The 20,425-nt window shown below is 32.5% G+C and overlaps 1 protein-coding gene across 3 annotated transcripts in view; it reads right to left on the bottom strand.

Moving 5' to 3' along the window:
* Positions 1-18,280, bottom strand: part of LOC106638129 (Coiled-coil domain containing 56) — a 43,315-nt gene extending 25,035 nt beyond the window's left edge. The window contains exon 1 of one of the 3 annotated variants that reach the window (XM_023391463.2): positions 18,089-18,280. The gene's annotated coding sequence lies outside the window, so the exon portion shown is untranslated. Of the gene's footprint in view, positions 1-13,571; positions 13,635-17,691; positions 17,730-18,088 lie in introns of those variants that run through there. The other 2 variants (XM_089595033.1, XM_023391464.2) reach the window with 2 other exon arrangements.
* Positions 18,281-20,425: the final 2,145 nt, after the last annotated feature.

The following is a 20,425-nucleotide window of genomic DNA, read 5'->3' as shown; positions in this document are numbered from 1 at the left end:
CTTTGTTTAATTCGATCCTGTTTTTCCACACACATTGCAAAAAATCATGTACTCAAATTGTAAGGGACGACTTCCACATTCATGTTGTGAACACGCACTTGTAGCCAATCCCAGTAACTAATGCCATTTTAATCATTAATCGTTTTACACATTCATACGATTAACTGGTACTTGTTCCTGGCAATTCTGGTCCCATGTTTACGCCAATCAATACTCGTGTAGGAATACGGTTTTGTCATGCATATTATGTAAATAGCTGTAGCAACCACCAATATCTTTTTTAGTTTTCAAGAGGCAGCAAAATTTATAACCTATAAGGGTATGAAGTCAACGATGAGAATATGGAGAGCTGAAGTTTACCCAACGAATCCTTCATCGATGCAGAACTGGGCTCAAGAAATCGATGAAGGAAAATATGATAACATATTCAAGGGTACTACAGAAGAAAGAGTTTCAATTTAAATTATACAAGATCAGGATGCAAATATGCATATATTTTTTTACAATGAAGAGTTCATCAAAAGATATGGAAACTCTCGAGTATTAACTCACTTGTTCCTTGATGCAACATTTAAAATAACACCAGGCGTTAACGGAGCCAAGCAAGTATTCAACATCGTAGGAGTTGTCTCTGGACATGTAAGAGTTTATGATTTATTTTTATTATGATATTCAATTTTCCTCCTAATGTTTGGAAACAGATTATACAATAATAGGTAATCCTGAATTCTAAGGTTAAATTTAAAATACTTTAATATTAATTCTCCTATACGACTTTAAGTATTCCCCAATGAATGTTGGATTTTCAAAATTTTTTTGTGGTAGTGTGCAGAAAGAAGGTGTGTTTGTGTGCAGTTTTCAGTGTGGATAACATTTTTAGCCTATTTGGTGTTTGCCAGCGGGCAGCCTAACCTCCGTATGCCCAGAAAAAGCTATGACCCCTGCATCTCCGCCAGAGGCTGTCACCCCCAGACCCTGCTCAGACTTAGTAATAAATATTCCTTATTAATACTGGTAGACTGCAATATTCATCAAGTGCATACTGAAGTGTATGCATACATAGATGCACACATTTATAAACGTTTATAAGCATGAATTAGGAAGGATTTTAATTAATGCAACAGCTTTTTTTTATTTATTAACAAATAAAAAAATGATTTCATTTTCCTCCCAAATATTGCAGAAAAATTCAAAGAAACGCGAGTAGAAAGATTTCAGCACTCGCGTAATAGACTCGCGCTCGTTGCCAGCGTCTTATGCAAGTCAATCACAACTCCTAAAGAAAATCGTGTATTTGCACTTGTTACGTAAATAACTAATATTGACGATTCATCAATTTTTAATAGTTAACGTTATATTATTTTATTTATACTGCAATTGAATTTTGGGCGTGCACGCATACAAAAAATTACTTTTTCGTAAGAGGTATCATAAGCAAGTACAGATTAAAGTGCTTTGCCCCAAAACTCAACTTTTATTTATATATTATAATACTTTTATAACAAGTTCTACTTGGAAATTTTTTTATCGATAGATTATGTACCAATACACACTTTCTGCTATACGTATTGAACTAATTGTACGTTTAGTTTTTGAGAAAAAAATGTCCGGAATCTACCAAAATCAGATGTGCATCCTTGTCTAAAAACCAGTATCTTATGAAAGCAGTTTTGGATTTTCTGCCCTGCTGTAAAAATTGTTATCGAAATTTATTGCACTAATTGAAAACTTTCTTCTTTGTTTTGTTATGTACAAAAGATACAACTGCTTTATCGAAAAAATAGCTTTCTTGAAACTACTGATAGATAAGCCATCTCTTGAGGGCAAAGAACCATTAACACAATTTTAATTTTTGTAAGTTACCTGACATCAAAGTTATTAATTCCTTACGTTACAAATGGGCTCCACCATCTGTACGTTTATTAACTTTATTGTAACAAAAAACACATCTTTATTCCATGTGTGCATTTAATAAAAATTTTACTTATTTTATCAACTATTTTACTCATATTACAATTACTGTATATTAATATGTAACATATAAAAATACATATCAACTTCATAAGGTTGGCTTCATATTGGCTTCCAATTTTTCAGGCTGTATTATTTGGTTCAGCAGTCATGACGGCACAAACAACTGCTGCATACACAAGTATTTGGCAGTTTTTAAAAAGTGTGACCCAAGATGCTGCAATTAAAATAATAATGAGTGATTTTGAATGGGCCATAAGATTAGTTTCAGAGATCGTTTACCCCCAAGCCAAAAGAGTTGGATGTAATGCACACTTTGACAGGGTACAGCAATCATTTCAATTACTTTTTATCATCTCCATTTAAAAACCTCTAAAACAAATTTTCAATTAATTGTTATCTGTTTTTCTGTGTGAAACATATTAACTTCATTGAATTTAATTTTTTGTTTTACTTTTTTTATTGAATATTTATATTAACAAAATTTAGATAACTCAAAAATTTTTAACAAATTGTTTGTATAAAGAAAAATGTTTGATAATTAATTAAAAATATTCATTTCGAATAATTTTTTTTTTTTATAAATCTGAATTACTACGTCGTAGGCAATTTGTAAACTAGTCAAGAAAAAATACTTCAAAAACGAAAAAGTTGTGGAATCACTGCGGAAACTTTTAGCTTTGGCATTTTTACCAACAGACGCCATCGACAAAGAATTTGAGCGTCAGGTTTCTAAAATGGATCCTGATATTGCAGAAATCTTGCAAGCTGTAGTTCAACGCATCCAAAACTATTGGATAAATATTGTAAAACCCATTAATTGGAGTGTTTATGGAATGGATGTTCGGACAAATAATAATTCTGAGTCTCTAAATAGTGTCATGTCTCGAGATTTCGAAAAGCGTCCTACTACGACAGAATTTTCGCGTGAGTAATTCCCAACTTCATATGCTACGACATAAATATCAAATAAAATCATTTTTTAGTAAACTCTAAATACTATTAGTTACAATATGCTTGTATGTTTAGTGGCTATAAGAAGAACTCTGCTAACCATGTCATTGCAGGTTGAACGTTTGGACCGAGGCAAAACCATTTCGAAGTTGCCCCGTTTCCAAACTATGTATAAACAGCAAGAACTCCTACAACGTAAATACTGTTATTACAAAATATTATTTAAATATCAAACGAATGGTAATATTGTCTTATTTTTTAGAATGGAGACTGCTTCAACACGGTGAGATTACGGTTGAGCGTTTCATAGCTGCTGTCTCTCTTCTTAAAGGGAATATCAAAGAGAGAATTGAAAGAGATTCTTCAACAGACTTGCCAATAACTGTTGGTGATGTATCACAATCAGAACTACGAGAAAAATGGCCAGAAATATATGGACGTAAGTAAATGAGGAAATAATTATTTCCGGGTATTTAGAGAGTTATAATGTAGTCAGAACGGAAAGTGTGATCTATTTTTTACGTCATACAAATTTTTAACCAAATATGAGGGTGATCTGAGTATATCATGATATCTGTATGCATGTATGTGTACTCAATCGAGTTTTTCAACTAACTTATGTAAAGCTCGTAATAATAAAATTTTTTTGTTTGGTACGTTTTTTTCTAAAATGACTTCTTAATGATTTTATCGGCAAAAATCTTTTGAAATTGAACAAAAAATCATTTTCACCATCTAATTTTAGTATATTACATTTGTAAACAAAATATTAAGTACACAAATTATACCTCTTCTAATGATACAATTTTTTATATTAACGGATTTCACCTACGGTATTGTTGTAATACAATAAACAACGGAAAACTTTTTACAACAGCTGAAAAATCGATTTGTAGCATGAATGCTTGTTGTTTTATATTCAAAGGTACAATTTTGATACTGAGACTCGCAATCAGTTAGATATAATACAATAATGTACAAATAAAATCCTATTATTTACATAACACTTTTTGTTCTGGTACCTCGTAGTTACTCGTGCTTTACATGCAAGAAGTAGGTTTTTGCATAAATTTATCCGCATGTTTTTTTTTTGAAACAGCTGATCCGGATTTCAACAGTGAAGTTTTGCTCACTGTAATGCAAGAAAAAATGTCAAAAGCAACAACACGACGACAAAAAAGGCGGGAGAAAATAAGGTTGGGGGAATAACAAGCAGCGGAAGCAAATTGCGACGACGACGGCGATATCGAAGAGGAATTTGAAAACATCAATGGTAAGGCTTTACTTGGGAGAGACATCGACGACGAATGGGACGCTCGCATGGAAGATGTTGACCTTCAAGATGTCAATCTTGAAGAAGACTCTGGCATTGGTGATGAGGCCTCTATAATATCTTTCCCTGAACCTTGCGTAGAAATTCATGAAGGGACGCATCAATTTCAACTAGATGATCAACAATCTTTTCCAAAACATGACAATACACTGTGACGGTGAGATACCGTCGAGCCATCATCGGTAGGCTAGGACCGATAGGGAAAGAAGGAAAAGGGAAAAACGTAGAGGATAGTTAGGAAAAGAGGGAAAAGGAAGAAAAAGCCGAAAAGGGATCAGGTTAGCTTGGGCCAGCGAACGCGCGTGAAGCGAGTTTTTGTTGGGGGTTGCGAGAAGCAATTTCCCCAAGGCGATTTCCCCGCGAGAAGCGAATTCTGTTTTGGAGGACGTGAGACGCGTCCTCTGGAGTGTTCCCGTTCCTGCGATTGTTGTCGAGGCGGCTGCGGAGGCCAGGAAACAGCCCAAGATTGCTGGTATCAGCAAGATACAACCTAGGAGCGCAAGCTCGCAAGAGATAACTACCCTTCGAAAGGCAATCGAGGAGCTGCCAAAGAAAGTGGCTAATCCTCCTGAAGTAGCTGGGTACAAGCTACAAGCGCTATACGACCCTGGCGCTACACACACTGTCATGAGAGCAGTCGGGATCCAGATAGCGAATGCCTGCGGTCGTCAACTACGTCTTACGCTGGGAAGCGTGGCGATGGCCGACAGACGACCGGCACCCACCTTAGGCCTCGTCCCCCTACCCTTCGAGCTTGGAGGGGTGAAACGGGACGTGGACGTCATAGGACTGCCCGGGAAAAGGAAGAAAAAGCCGAAAAGGGATCAGATTAGCTTGGGCCAGCGAACGCGCGTGAAGCGAGTTTTTGTTGGGGGTTGCAAGAAGCAATTTCCCCGCGAGAAGCGAATTCTGTTTTGGAGGATGTGAGACGCGTCCTCTGGAGTGTTCCCGTTCCTGCGATTGTTGTCGTGGCGGCTGTGCTTGAGCTGTCTCCGGTACAGTGCTTGGTGCTGAGTGTCCGGATCCTGCTGGGATAGCAGGCGACGCCGAACTCAGGGCCACCAAGGCCGATACCGTCGATCTCGGCCTTCGAACGCTGCCAGTAGGGACGCCTACTGACCTCAGCGTAGCCGCTCCACTGCTCCCGTGTGGACTTGGCCTGCGAGAGGCATCGTCGGGGAGCGACCCCGCATCGCCGTAAGTACCTGCCAACAAGCAGTTTATTGTAAAGGTCAGCGGCCCTAGATTAGCCCGCGTTGTCTGCCCGGTTCGCGAGTTTGCGCCACGTGCTCGTCGAGTATTCGCACTCGACGAGTGTACATACATACACACACACACACACACACACACACACACACACACACACACACACACACACACACCTAAACACCCACGATTAATTTTATATACGTTATATTGATCTTGAATATATTCCTTATTTTAAATTTACTCGTGAGTGCTTCCTTTCTGTGTGTGCCCGATCCCCTTTGTGCCGTGTTAAAGTCGTCGCGAGAGGCGACGACGTTCAAGGTCGCCGCGATATTTGGCCCCTGCGGTGTCTCGGAGAGCAAGACCCGCGTATAAAGTTTATTGGAGGTGTCGCCGAGGGTACCCGGGCAACACAGGCCCGGTCGAGGTTGCCAGTTCCGCCTCGCTACTCCGCATCGGCAGCACCCCGTAACAACACATAGCAAGAATAAAAATGAGTAAAAAAAACATTATATGTAATACGTTTTTTCTTTATTGTGAGACAATTTATTTGTAATAAATTCATTTTGTCACAGAAACCGGATTAAAAATTAAAAATTATGTTGTCTTGTCACGTGATAAACAAAATCTTGTTAAAGTACCTTTGAAACGTCCTACATGCGTTGGTGCGTATAATGTTTTTGTCTATACAGTTGTACGCCTAAAAAATTGTTATATACTTTTATACACACATGTATTTCATAGAAAATGGAAAAGTTAAAAAAAAAAAAAAAAAAAAACGCAAACAAACGGCAGAGGGCCAACATTAGGAAACTCAAGATTGGTAATTATTGAACACTCATCGACATTTATTTTACAATAATAGATTAAGATGCATTTGAAAGACAGTAATGTTTGCAGATGTATATTTTGTGCTTAATAAAACATGCTAGAAAATAGTATTTGGTATACATCTTCTTGCGTGTTGAAGCGATACATGTATATTATCGTATTTGTAATACACTAATTAAAAAAGCGACTGTACGGTTAGTGTATTAATGATAAAGTATTTACGTATTAATGTATCCACTTTGATTTACAGAGTCTGCGAAAAAAACGAAATTGGAATAACGTGCATGCTGCTATTGCAAAACAAAGGTAATAATTGATTACTTAGTCTTTACTGTAATTTTTAACAAATTATTTAGTTTAGTTTAAAAACGTTTTTGAATAGAAAAAAATTTATATTTAGCAATACAAAAATGTGTAGTTGTTACATCATGAGTACATTAGCTAATACAACATTAAAGCTATCAATACAATTTGTTACGTTATTCATCATTACTCATTATTGTTTACGTAATGCATACCAACATTGTTATTGATGTAAATAAGCACTGAAAATAATCCTTATTATTTCACAGTATCTGCCAAAACCATTAAAATTCATTAAAAAAACTGTGAAAATTATTATTTAATTTTTTTAAGGCAATTATACACCGTGCTAAGTCTGTCGGAAGTTATATTTAGTAGGTCTTTGACTATCGTATTTAAACAATAAGTACCATAATGAATAATAGTCTCTGAAAGTACGCAAAGTTCAAAGAGTTTATTGCTATGTGTGGGTACTCTTGATGACTTCCATAAACTTTGAGATATCCACCAGATGACGGAGCACTGAAATTTTTTTTATAGATTCGTCAACCGTATCTATTAAAAAATACTAAAGGCTCTATTGACTTTTCGTGCTGTCGGTTTTCATTGGACGTTTGGTACTGAACTATTTTTTCATGTTTGAAGAAGAATTGCCAAGTCGTTTAGTTTCCAGGAGCACCGGAAAAACTACTTATTATCTGATTTTATCTTTGCAAATCATTCAAAATTCATCCATAACAATGTGATGTTTATCATTTAATTTATTTCAAGATATTATACACCTTGCTAAGTTTGTCGGAAGTTGTATTTAGTAGGTCTTTGACTATCGTATTTAAACAATAAGTACCACAACGAATAATAGTCTCTGAATGTACGCAATGTTCAAAGAGTTTATTGCTGCGTAAGTGTGGGTATTCTTGATGACTTCCATAAGCTTCGAGATATCCACCAGATGACGGGGCACTGGAATTTTTCTGTAGATTCGTCAACCGTATCTATTAAAAAATACTGAAGGCTCTATTAACTTTTCGTGCTGTCGGTTTTCATTGGACGTTTGGTAATGATTTGTTTGCTATAATAAAATTTTGAAGCTTATTTTTTCATAGATTAATTGATAAACGTGCATAAATGTTAGTATTGCTTCTCATATGCACGTGGAGATTACAATCTACATAATAATTTGTCGGTATGAAAATCTATGATGAATATGAATACATGTTTTTAGATTTATGGTGATGTTAACAATGATTGGTAAAGGTCAGCAAATATTATTGATGTGCATTTCTGTGGAACAGACAACCTAGTTATTGGCTTTCTTTAGACATGTATCGTTAATATACTCTGAAGGTGTAAGAGAAGTTATTTATGCAAATGATGTATAATACTCCAATTACAACAGGAAATTTGTTGTACTCTACCATGACGTGTATTTCATCTACCATATTACGGTTATTGTTACTAACAATAATATCATGATTATAAAGAGTCAATTAGCAAACAAACGTAGGTATTATTAGATAATGTATGTAGCGCTCTGTAGTAGGTGACATTATCATGAGGCAGGTTATTATCCCAGACAGGAGACTGTAATTTCGATGTAGAGTAGGTAATTGTATTGGCTCTTTATTTTTATTAATATTTTGTTAGTTTTTTTTCTTCATATTTGGTAATTAGAATTGATTACGTCTGAGACAGTAGACTGGACAAAATATTGTACAGCAAAACGCTGAACTTATCTGACATTCGATCAATTTATTAATTATTAAATAAATTATAAATTTTAAGCAAGGACAAATATGCCACGAATTTAAAGTCATTCAATGCTTAAAGAATATTTATATAAAATTGGCATGTATGTAATGTTTATATGAATATAACTTTCGAGTGTCGAGTTGTTTTAAATACAGGTGTAATTCTTGCTGTAAAAACAATTCATCGAAATATTTGTTATAAGTACTTTTGCTTCTGAACAAGATGTTTGACTGTAAGTGTTTTAAACATTTGAGACTATGCACTGCTATCATTAACGTTACATGTCATAGGCTCAAATCTATTTTATCGAACGCACGGCATGTTTGAAACACTCGAGACAATAATTGTTTTGGCTCGCTTTTATTCGAAGTACAGTTAATTGAGAAGTACACAACAAAAAGAAGGGATCTTTTTATATGTACAATTATCTTTTTGTTCAGTTCAGTATGGCTTATTTGAAATATCTTGTGAAATTGTCTAGACATGTTAAGATTTATTGTGATGTTGCTGATTTATTAACGTATACATCAATTATGAAAACTATGGGAAAGAAACATTGTCACAGTAAGAGAAATTTGTTGTTTTAAGCACGCATAGCAATCAACTTCTTGTTTAACCTTGCTCTGTTTCTTTGTCATGGAAGTTGTAATTGTCGTAGAAAACTGTTATAGATTTTATTTAAAATTATTTTAGATTTTCATACAATTTATAAAACGAGTGTTTGGCGAATGCAGTCGTGTTTCTCATATCATCACGTGATTGATTTCGAAGATAGTCATCAGAAAAAATACTTGCTGTATAAAAAAATGTATCCTCACTATTTCACTCTTTTCTAGTATATTGCAAAATTATATTATGTTCTTTCATGAATAAACAAAAGCATTACTTATTGAACTGTTGAATGAAGTTAAACTAATGCCGTACCAATTAATAATAATGTAAAATTTCAAAGTGTCAACTTCATTGAGCGTCCAATATAATAAATTAACTTGTACTATTTAATAAAAAAAAAAAGTTTAAGCATTACGTTTTGTTATAAAAAAAAATAATAATAATAAATATAGAGAAAATTTTTACATTAAAAAATTTTTTTTTTTGTTTTTAAGAAAATACTATCAACAACGGAAATATATGTTTATTGATCTTTCTATTCCTTCATAGTAGTTTTTGTTACATACATTTTTAGTTTAATATTTATTAATAATGTTCATTTTTTAATCTTTAGTAAAGATTCTGTTGCGGTAAATAACATATACTTTCGAAAAAAAGATTTTTTATTTAAATTAGAGTTCATTTAATAAAAAAAAGATTCGCTTGGTTTAGCTTGCCAAAAATTTTATTTATAAAAATTATTACATGAAAACGTTCGGTTACAAAGTGCAGACGACCATCAATATCAACACAAAAAAAGAATCCTTTAACTTATATGAACAGAAAGGATGCATTAGTTTTCATTCAAGAAAGAAAAATTTTCTGGTTTTAATAAAATATTTATTATTGTATAACAAAATATGATCAAGATCCAACAAGTAGATTGATGAAACATAATACGTTAATTAACAATAAATTTTTGAGATGAAAGTATTTTTTTAGTGAAGTCTGAAATTACTTGGCTCTAAAGAAATATTTTACGACATCTACATTAGATGTATGCTAGTAAATCAAATTTATTTGAAAGGAAGAAAAAAATATGTTATCTATTAGCTCCTCTTTTAGGGATCACATAATCACAGTAATGTTTTTTTATCGCATTTTCTTAAAACTCACGGTTTGTTTAATGAATTTTAAACGGTTTTTGGCCATGAAAAATTATTTGTAATGAACTATGTGAAAATTGTTTGATAGTTTAGACTAGCACGTTTTTACAGTAGAGTAATATGTTTTCCTTACAAATTTTTTTTTTTGATTTAAAAGATTTCGAAGGAAGATTTAAAACATGGATGTTGATTATATTCATATTTTTTTAGCTATTTAGGATGGTTAATACAGTTTTTGGAAATCTGCAATTTTATAATTTTAAGTACTCATGCTGTAAAAATTAGAAAGACAAACCGTTAAACGGCAATGCTGAAGGGTATTAAATTCAACTTTTAAATTTTAAGTGAACTTAGTAAATGCTCCAAACAGTTAATAAATTGTACATGAATATATGTAGCTTGGAACACGGAACGTATCAAAAAGACTTTTATTTAAGATTAGTTCAACAAGTTTTCACTAAAATGTTGTTTATGATTTTCACGACAGTAAAAAGTTATATATGTGACAAATTTTTTTTTGCATGTAATGATTAATGACTTTTCGAGGATTTGAGTAGAATGATTGTAGTTTTGGTTAATTTAGTGTTTCATTATTTGCTTGGATTTTTTCAGTTCATAAAAATAATATAAAAGAAGTTTTACTGTTGTAATTGTAATGTTTTAATAAAAACCTTCTATATTGTATATTAAAATGTATGACTGAAATATGTTGCTTTTTTAGAATGTAGCATCTATCATCCTTATGTGGCCCTATTCTACTAGTTACGTCATAATCCTTGCATGAAAGTGTATGTACGTAGAATACGCTCATTTAATCTTAAAGCTCAAGGTAGAACATCTATGTACTGAATAAGTCAAATGAGTGTAGTGCGTCATTCATCGTACAATATCGATCTCGTAGTTTATGACTGTAGGCTTTTGAAACATGAAACGTAATATTTTATATGACTGAACTATAACAAAAAATTTATGTATATACGTTTAGTTTTAGTTAAATTTGCTATTATTACAGTATTACGTACTTGACTTATATTTTGTACAGTCATCCCATGATTCAAAACAACTGAAGCGCAATAGAAATTCTGATAATTTGTTAAGTATGATTTATGAACATAGATTGATATGTTACTTGTATCTTTAAAGACATTATTGTTGTACCTCATTGCAACCTTTGTTTGAAAGTATAATATATCTACTGAACTCTATCTTGTCAACGAATTTTAGTAAGTACCCTATCTTCCAGAAATTGTGAATAACGTACAAAATATTATAAATAACATAATGTTAATTAAGGAATATTTTGATGTGACACTGATTTTCTATCTTATTTTCTATCTTTATTTTTGTAAAATTATACATCACTTATGAATTTTTGAATCTACAATTAAATCATCATAAATGTGTAAGTAGATGGAAATAAAAAAATAAACATGAACAATTTTTTTGTAATCAACGGTTAACTTTAGAGTTGTGCATCACCATATTTTTACTCGGTATTTAACGAAATACTGTAGAATACATAAAAAATTTGTACAAATTAAAAAAGATATTTAGAAGAGCTATCGTACGTAACAAGAACAAATATAGTATAATAAATTCCAATACGATTTGGTTTCCACCTACAGATATATGTAACAGTAATTTGTTTAAACAACTGCATGTGAAACAAATTTTTATTTTTAGCTTTTACTTTTAGGTCCAAAATGGTGACTTCACGCATGGCACATACATAATATTTGAGTAGTTGACATCGTACAAGACTAGTTGCTGCATTCCTTACGAAGTGTGCATCTAAAGATAAGGAAATGAAACACCGTTGTATGAACCGGTAAAAAAATTGTAAGCTTGTAATTGAAAATACGTTGTTATGTGTTCTGAAAGTGTTACTAGCACCTTCTTATTATATCTTTGTGTTAATTTTTAATAGCAGCTCTTTTTATAGTATTTTGCGCCTTTTTAGATAATTATTTATGTCTGTACATTTACCAGTATGTATGATAGTAGCAAATATGAAGATTTATTAATGTTCGACATTATTATAGTTATTTTTATGTATTCTTCGAAATGTAATAATGAAAGGCAGAATTGTTACTAACTACGTGTGTTAAAAAATAAGATCTAGACTGATACACATAAATGTTGTCAAAAACTTATTGTATTTTAAATCGTCTACTTGTAACTGATTGAAATAAAATATTGGTTTTGGTCCTAATATCATGGTCATCAATTACAGAATTGTGTTTTTTTGTTTAACTGATATAAAAATTGTTGTTAACTAAACATGAACTCCTTACATTGTATTTATATAGTACGGAAACTTAAATTATAAAAATAAACGTGCTTTACGAACAAAAAATTGCTGCCAATGCATTTGCACAAAGCGTCCTTATCAGCAATTTTTTTTTCTTATTTTAATATCATGCGTCCAATTCAGCTTCACTCTCATTATTTGGAGTGCCTAGTGTACTGTATTGATTTTACGAATAATGGTTGTGTGTATTTATTTACAACGTAGCAGTACCAAATTTTCCTGGTGTTAATGAATAATAATAATAATGATAATAACAATAATAATAATATTACTAATAATAATAATAATAATAATAATAATAATAATAATTATTATAATAATAATAATAATGATCATGACAATTTCAAAAATATTAACAAGAACAGTGACCACTGCTACCAGATTATTGTAAGTGTTATATTTTATTAAAGTAGCTGATTAAAAATACAGTATAAACCTCGTATTTAGCAACATATTAAATAATTTTTTTCACTTATTCGAAGTTGAATTATTGCATCCATAGTTTAAAAAAAATGTCTCTATAGTTTTTTCACTTAGAAATGTACTATGATTGAGAAGTATAATCATAAAAACTCATATCATACATATACATATATGGAACATTGCACGTGAACGGAAGCGAACAAATTTTTTTTCCTATCTCTATTTCCTGTTCAGTACATCAGCGCCATCTGACCGGAGTTATTATACGTCTCTTGGGCCCTGCTTTGTATAGGTCCCTCGGACAGCAAAATAGCCTTAATGACAATGGCACTTATCCATAGAGATAATCTCTATGCACTTATCCGACAGAAACTACCATTTTTTCAGTAAAATTCGAAAATATGCAAGGGGATACTTTTAACGTATTAAATTATTGCAGGCGAAGTAGTTACTGTAAATGTCGAAAATCATTAAAAAAAAACATTATGACTTTGACGAAATTAAAAGTATTGATATTATTCCAATTTTTTTATATTTGTTAAAGACGCAGTGATACACTGTTTGACATCGAAATGTAATTCTTGGTTAAAGCGGTTTTTTATAATGTCTGACGAAAGCAAAACTAATAATAATAATAATAATAATAGTAATAATAATAATAATAATAAAAATAAAAATAATAATAATAATAAAAATAGTAATAATAATAATAATAGGTTTAAGTAACCTTCAAAAAAGTAAGATGTAGGCTAGCACGATCTATTGTTTGTATACTAATCATACATTAACTCATGATTTAATAACCTAAAATTTTCCATATGGGTGACGTTGGTGGGGAGAACTGGTGCTGCTTGTCATTGTAACACGTACCATTGATAAGATCTCCCAACGGCGGCCACTGTAATTATTTTGCTTTATAAGATATAACATAGACAAAACCCCCCAAATGAGAACAGCACCGTCGGCGTCGACCCGCATAGCGAATATGGTAGTTGCTCATTTATCAGTTGGTGTCACTACTTTATATCCTCAAACCTTTGATCATGAACAATTACGATTTTCACTGTCGTAATAAAGTGCGTTTTTAATCATAACTGATTTCTTTATTAAATTAATGATTTGGAGAGAGGTCCCTTGAAGCCTTCATTTAGATGAACCACGTATGTGAAATATTAAATATTAATTATCTGTCTGCAATTCCAAATCGGTAGTGCATCTAAAATGAGAAGTCAAAAAGTGTCATTATAGCAAAAACTCAAAAATACTAGGAAAAAAAAATATCTTCGTATAGCCGAAACATAGACTATTGAAAAAGGGTCTTAGGCAACAGCTAGTTGTAGATCAAACGTTGTTAAATAAATTGTTTAAGTTAAAACAATCAGATTTTTAACGATAGCTCAAAAACTGTAAATTCTTTAAAAAAACGTTAAAGTGGAACATTTAGCTTGTAAAAAGACCTACAAGATGTCGCAAGAACTTTTAAACTCGGATAATTTATTCATTCGCAGTTTAGAAAACCCTCCAAATAGGGAATTTCGTCAATTGTTAATAACGAACAATCCTTTTATTCAAATGTTGTCAAATCAAAAGTAAATTGTGTGTTTTTATGGTGCCAATAAATGCTCCCAATTTCAATATAATCGTCTGTATAGTTTTCGCAAACAGTTAATTATTTATTAAAATGTATCTTTGTTGATAGGCTGTTAATTTTTTGTGGACACTTTAGAATGGTGACTGAAACCGGATTATCTTTTTTAATAGTTATATTATTAGGTATGATGTGCACCTTATCGATTTGTGCGGATTAAATTGTTTAAAAATGCCTTTGAGAAGCAGGTACGTTTGAACGTTATAAATAAATGGAAGAGCTTTCTTATTTTTCATCGTACAGGTACGTGACTAGGTTCATCGTGAAGCTGCAATTTTTCTACGAATTCAAGGAAAAAAGTGGCTCTAGGTCATTTTGTTTTCAATTCACCGTCGTTTTATCAAAAAAAAAATTTTTTTTACTAAATCGGCACAGTCAATTGATCATTAAATTAGTTAATGTAATGAATGTGCAAATACCCATGTTAACTTATCCCACCATTGCTGTGTATTGATTTTGAAAGTTTGTAAGAAAAGTAATAACGTTTTTTCGTTCGAGATGATAATTAACGTATGATGACGTCATCGGCCGTACTCAGCTGCTCGTTGGTTTCGGTCCCCAGCCCTTCAAATCGCATCGACAGAAAAAAAGATCGCTATCTTATCAACTATACTTGTAAAAATATTGATTAGACATATTTTTAACCTTCGCAGAAATAGTCCAAGCAACTAATTCAACAATAAATAATTTTTGTAACAAATGACCGGTTTTTATCATATCTAACTGCAACCCGTGTACGATGAATATATGTGTGTATATGTATGTGTCACGTGTATACAAACACACACACACACACACACACACACACACACACACATACGTAGACACATTAGAAACGGTAAATATGTGAACCACGAAGAGCAAAATAGAGGTGACGGGGACAGCTAATACCTCTGAATAATTGAAAAAAGAACAAATATAAATAATATAAATATGGAGAGTAATGTACAAATATATATTCAAAAATTTCAAAAAGGATTATTTATTTTTATCATTGAGGCATTCTTTGTAGCTTATTTTTGATTTTTTAAAACGGGATCTGCAGATTTCTTTTCCACTGAAGTATTCATGAATGTTTCTGATTTTATTTAGATTTTATCAATAGATATGTTTCAGAGGTAGGTGAGTACGATATTATTGTTGATATTAAATAAATTAACGTATACAGTTACAATAGTAAATTGGGTATAGAGAGAGTATTTCGTTAATCAGCTTACCTTGTATTCATAGAATGTTGTCCACCAAGGCTACAAAAAATTACTTGTACAAAGATGATTTTTTTCCACCACCAAAATAGCTATAGCGTTCAGTTTTTCACTATCCTATTACTTCAAACAACTTTTTTATCAAATGTACTTGTGTAACGTGTCGTAATACGTCATTTGTAACGTAAATATATAGTTTAAAAATTTTCGGATAATTGCACCTTCGGTTAAATGGTTTTCGGATATTTTAACTTTCGGTAAACTAGTTTTCGGTGAAGCGAATCTTCGGAAAAATAAGCTTTCTGTAATTTAAACCTACGGTAAAATGAATTTTCGGATTTATGGATATTCGCTTAAATGACTTTCGCCAAATTCAACTTTCGGTTAGATGGTTATCGGTTTATTACGCACGCGGAAAATTGATTTTTATCAAAATAACTCTCGGTTTTGTGATCTTCGGTTTTTTGGTTTTCGTTAATTGGAATCATCGGAAAAATGACCGGCACTCACTAATGCCCTGAATAATTCTTTTACTTTTCTCGTTGTAATTGTTTTACAAAGATGACACGTTTCACAACCGAGGTTACCAAAAATTTAATGCATTACCATTAAAAAATTAAATTAAAAATTATATTAAATAAATAAATAAAATTAAATCGACCTCATGGCACTCTCTACTATTTTAACAAGCAACAACTATTGAAGACAACAGATTACTAAGTATATTTGTCCTTGCAATATCGAAATAGCCGCACTTTCTCAAATTTTAACTTTATTTAATGACAAACATAAGCACTTTCAGTTACCTTTACCGGGCATTAAATGTTAAGTACAAAAGAGAATTGAGCAAAAAGTGCAGAAAAGAAAAATGCTATAAAAAAAACCTTGTTTAGTACAATTTGTTAATTATAAAAAATAATTCACAGTTTACGATTAAAATCTTGTTCAACATCATAATATACGTCAGAATCACTCAACTAGCTTTAATGGCTTAATAGTTAACATGCAAAACTCCTAGCTGGAGATACTCTAGGAGTCGTGGGTTTGAATCTTGACAAAAAGTATCGAGATTTTTATCCGAGTCTTTTTCAATGGGCTGAGTATCCAGGATGCCGAACAACCACTTTTCCGATTTTTAAAACAAATAGTCGATTTTTATGGTGATGTCTGGACCTCCAGGGGCTTCCTTTTCGAAAAAAAGCCAACATCTGGCAAGCTCATTGGGTAGAGTCGCTGTCGGTTATAAAAAAATCGGTACAAGGAATTTAGATGGTTTATTAGAAATGAGTTTCCTATTAAACTTGATAGTAGTTAAGGTGTGCTTGAGCCAATGGCTGCACTCTGTCAATAGTACCCAATAGCATAGATGAATGAGTGGTCTGAGGGGTAGTTTCCAAGGGGCTCGCACGAAAGACTCGTACACCGGGCAGTTTGGACAAAAAGAGTTGAACGCGAAAACATCTTTGATAAAGCAGATACCAAAAAGAGTCCTAGAAATAAAATACCATACCATACCATGGCATATCATACACATGGGTGTCATTCAAAATCTTTCTCACCAGAAAAAATATAATTGTTTATACTTTTCTTCTTCCCTATTTAGTCTACAATTTGATACTGAAAACTAAACAGGAAATGGGCGTTCTTAGATTACTTGTTTTGGTAAGTATTATTCAACAATATTTATTGAAATATTAACTTCTAGAATCACTACATTCTTAATATGTTTCAAACCAATAGCTCTCTAAAAATAAAAAAAATTTAATTTAACACTTCGCTTAGTTTAATGAAAAAAGTATTTAAAATATGTTTGAAATTATTTTGGAGTTACTTGATTCATACTACAAAGCTACTTAGAATTAGTAGTTAAAATTATTTTTTACTAGCCTGCAAGATTGATCATAACTTGTAATAGAAATAGAGATGTAATGAATTCAAAATATAAACTTTTGAATTAAATTACGTAATAAAAGACTATTATCTTAAAACCCTACTTGTTTTATTGCTTGGATGTTTAAGTTTGTTTAATTGTGTTGACTTCCTTAGAGCAATGGTCGTTGATAAAGAGTTTATTCAAGACGCCGCTTTTTTAAAATCCAATGAATTTTTTTTTTGCAATCAATGTAGTAAAGTTTTAATTGATTACAAAATAATCTTTCCTCCAAATGAAATAAATTAATGCAACATGTTGTTGGAAACGGCGCGGGAGAGATAAGAAGTATGATTTTTTTAATTTACTTCGAAAAAACTTCCTTTTAATACATAAACTTACTAAAATTTAAGAATAGGACAACAAAATCTTTTCAAAATTTTCACATGCATACAATAACATACTATGTTAATTTGGTAAAAAAAATCTTACAACTCTAAAGTAAAAAAAAACTGCCATACCAATTGTAATATAAGTATATTACGACTAAGATAGCTGTAACAAAATTGTAGTGGAAATTATTAATGTGAAGAATAACATCAAAGAAACAAAGGTTGCAGATGCGTCAGAGTTATTTTTTCTTTTTTTTTTATTTTCTCATTTTTTAATTTTCTTATAAAAATCTTGATTTAACGGTCTCCGCACGAAAATGCGATGAGAGTGAGGAAAATGGTGGTAACGGAAATTAGGCCGCGATCACATGGGGCGGAAATAACCAGCGGAACGTCACAGCGGATTAGCGGAAGGATAAAAGAGTGCCCCTAATGCAACTTTCATGAGTTATGCATTCCGCTTCCACTGGGAAAAATGTCCATCGTGCACATGAAGCAAAACAGAAAAGCCGCGTCATGAGAGCAGCCAATGAATGCATAGCTTTTCAGCGACAAACATTTGATATTATGCATTTGATATAAATTACTAATGCTTACCCATGATAAATTATGATACACGCATTACTATCATAGCTATAATAATCCTCAGATATCTGAAAAATTTAATAATAGTCAGATTTAGGTTATTTTATTATTTAGTCGGCTCCTGCCGTTACGCTCCGCTTTGTTACGCTCCATGTGCACGATGGACATTTTTACCAGCGGGAGCGGAACGCGTAACTCGTTAAAATGATGGTGGAAGAACTCTTTTCTCTTTCCACTGTGATGTTCTGCTGGTAAATTTCCACCCCATGTAACCGCGGCCTTTAAGGCTGAATATGCAGGGTCACGTCTCACGTCTCTTGTTAATTGTATGTAGATATACTTTTCCGAGGAGCGCGCGGTGGCTCAGTCGGCTAGGTCACGGATTAACACGCGGGAGACTGCGGGTTCGATTCCCGGCCAGTGCGACTTTTCGAGCAAGTACCTCTGTGATTTTTCACATGTGCTTTTTCACCACGCAATGCTCCTCGAGGAGGGTTTAGGCGACCTTCTCGCAGCAAAATTGCCTAATTCCCCCTACCTCCCTCCCAGTAATGGGGGGCCTTCTAATCCCTCTTTCCTTTCTTCTCCAAAGTGCTAAGAGCCCATGGTAGTGCCCTTTTTAAAAGAAGCCGGACGTAGAGCACTATAATTAAAAAAAAAAAAAGATATGCTTTTCCGTAGCTTTAGAAAGCCCAAAACAGAGTAGAAAAAAGAGGTCACAATAAAATAATAGTCTAAAACGCTTTAGAAATGTGTTCAAGGATGTTTATAAACAATGGATGTATAGAGTATTGAAAAACTTTGGCAATATAAAAAGTGTTGGATTTTTTTATTGAAAAAGGTGCATAATGCTCTGTATGTGTAGGAATAGAAATGGCAAATAATTATCTGAATAAAGACACTAAAGAGCTCTTTATTATAATAAACACCGTAATCCTAATACAACACGGACTGTCTATACAAAAAGACAAATATCTCGCAAAGCGTCTGTTGGACATACAGAGACATATATGTCTCTGTCTATAGACAGTTCTTATTACTCAACTTTACGACAAACTACACCTACAGAGATGAGTAGAGTAAATTGATTTTGTAAAATGAGCGTTTTATAAGATTGTCTGATGTTGTACGCGTAGTTTGAGTTTGACAACGGTATAGCTTATTTTAAAAGAAGTAAGTTATACGTCACGCGATTGCAGAATCAGGTATACCGCTCGATGGTTCGACATCGCTGAGCTTTTGCTTTTTATAATTCAAAAACGAAACTCTGTGTTTTAAAGTAATAAATATTAAGTATATGACATGAGATGTCACACTGGCATCAACTGAGTATTGTCATCAGCCTGAAAAAAACTAATAATAGCATTTTTATCATCAACATTTAAAGATGGATGACTTTTCGGAGTCGGATCGCTTAAAATGCCTTATTCTTTGGCAAATAGTATTGGCAAATAATATTTTTTGCAACCGTTATCATGGGGCGAGTGGCAGTAGGGAAAGTGGACTCAATTTTTCTATATGACCAGTGTCTAAGAATATTAAAAATTTTATTGATGGAGCGCGATCATCAGTAGTATTAAAATGTTCTTGCAACGTCGTTAAAATTGTCGTATCATCGTCATCATCGTTGCTATCATCGTCTGGAAAAACGTTGCTAATATTAAATATTTTCTTTTTCATAAGTTCTGCAATTTTTAAAACTTTTTCTTTGGAATACCTCCTTTGCTTCAATTTCTTTGCACTACTGGGTGATATGAAGATCCTATGAAACTTAATCCTTTATTTAAGTGTTCAATACGACTGGTCTGTATTAAGGTCCTGAAGTTTCTCCAGTTTTAATTTTACTATCCAAATCTCCGTATGACAGCACATTGATATTAT

This window comes from Copidosoma floridanum, unplaced genomic scaffold (assembly GCF_036245765.1).
Source record: "Copidosoma floridanum isolate Cflo_tuat_1 unplaced genomic scaffold, Cflo_Japanese_pri ptg000024l, whole genome shotgun sequence".
Lineage (NCBI taxonomy): Eukaryota > Metazoa > Arthropoda > Insecta > Hymenoptera > Encyrtidae > Copidosoma > Copidosoma floridanum.
Note: the sequence above shows the minus strand (reverse complement) of the source record. Positions and strands in the feature narration are given on the sequence as shown.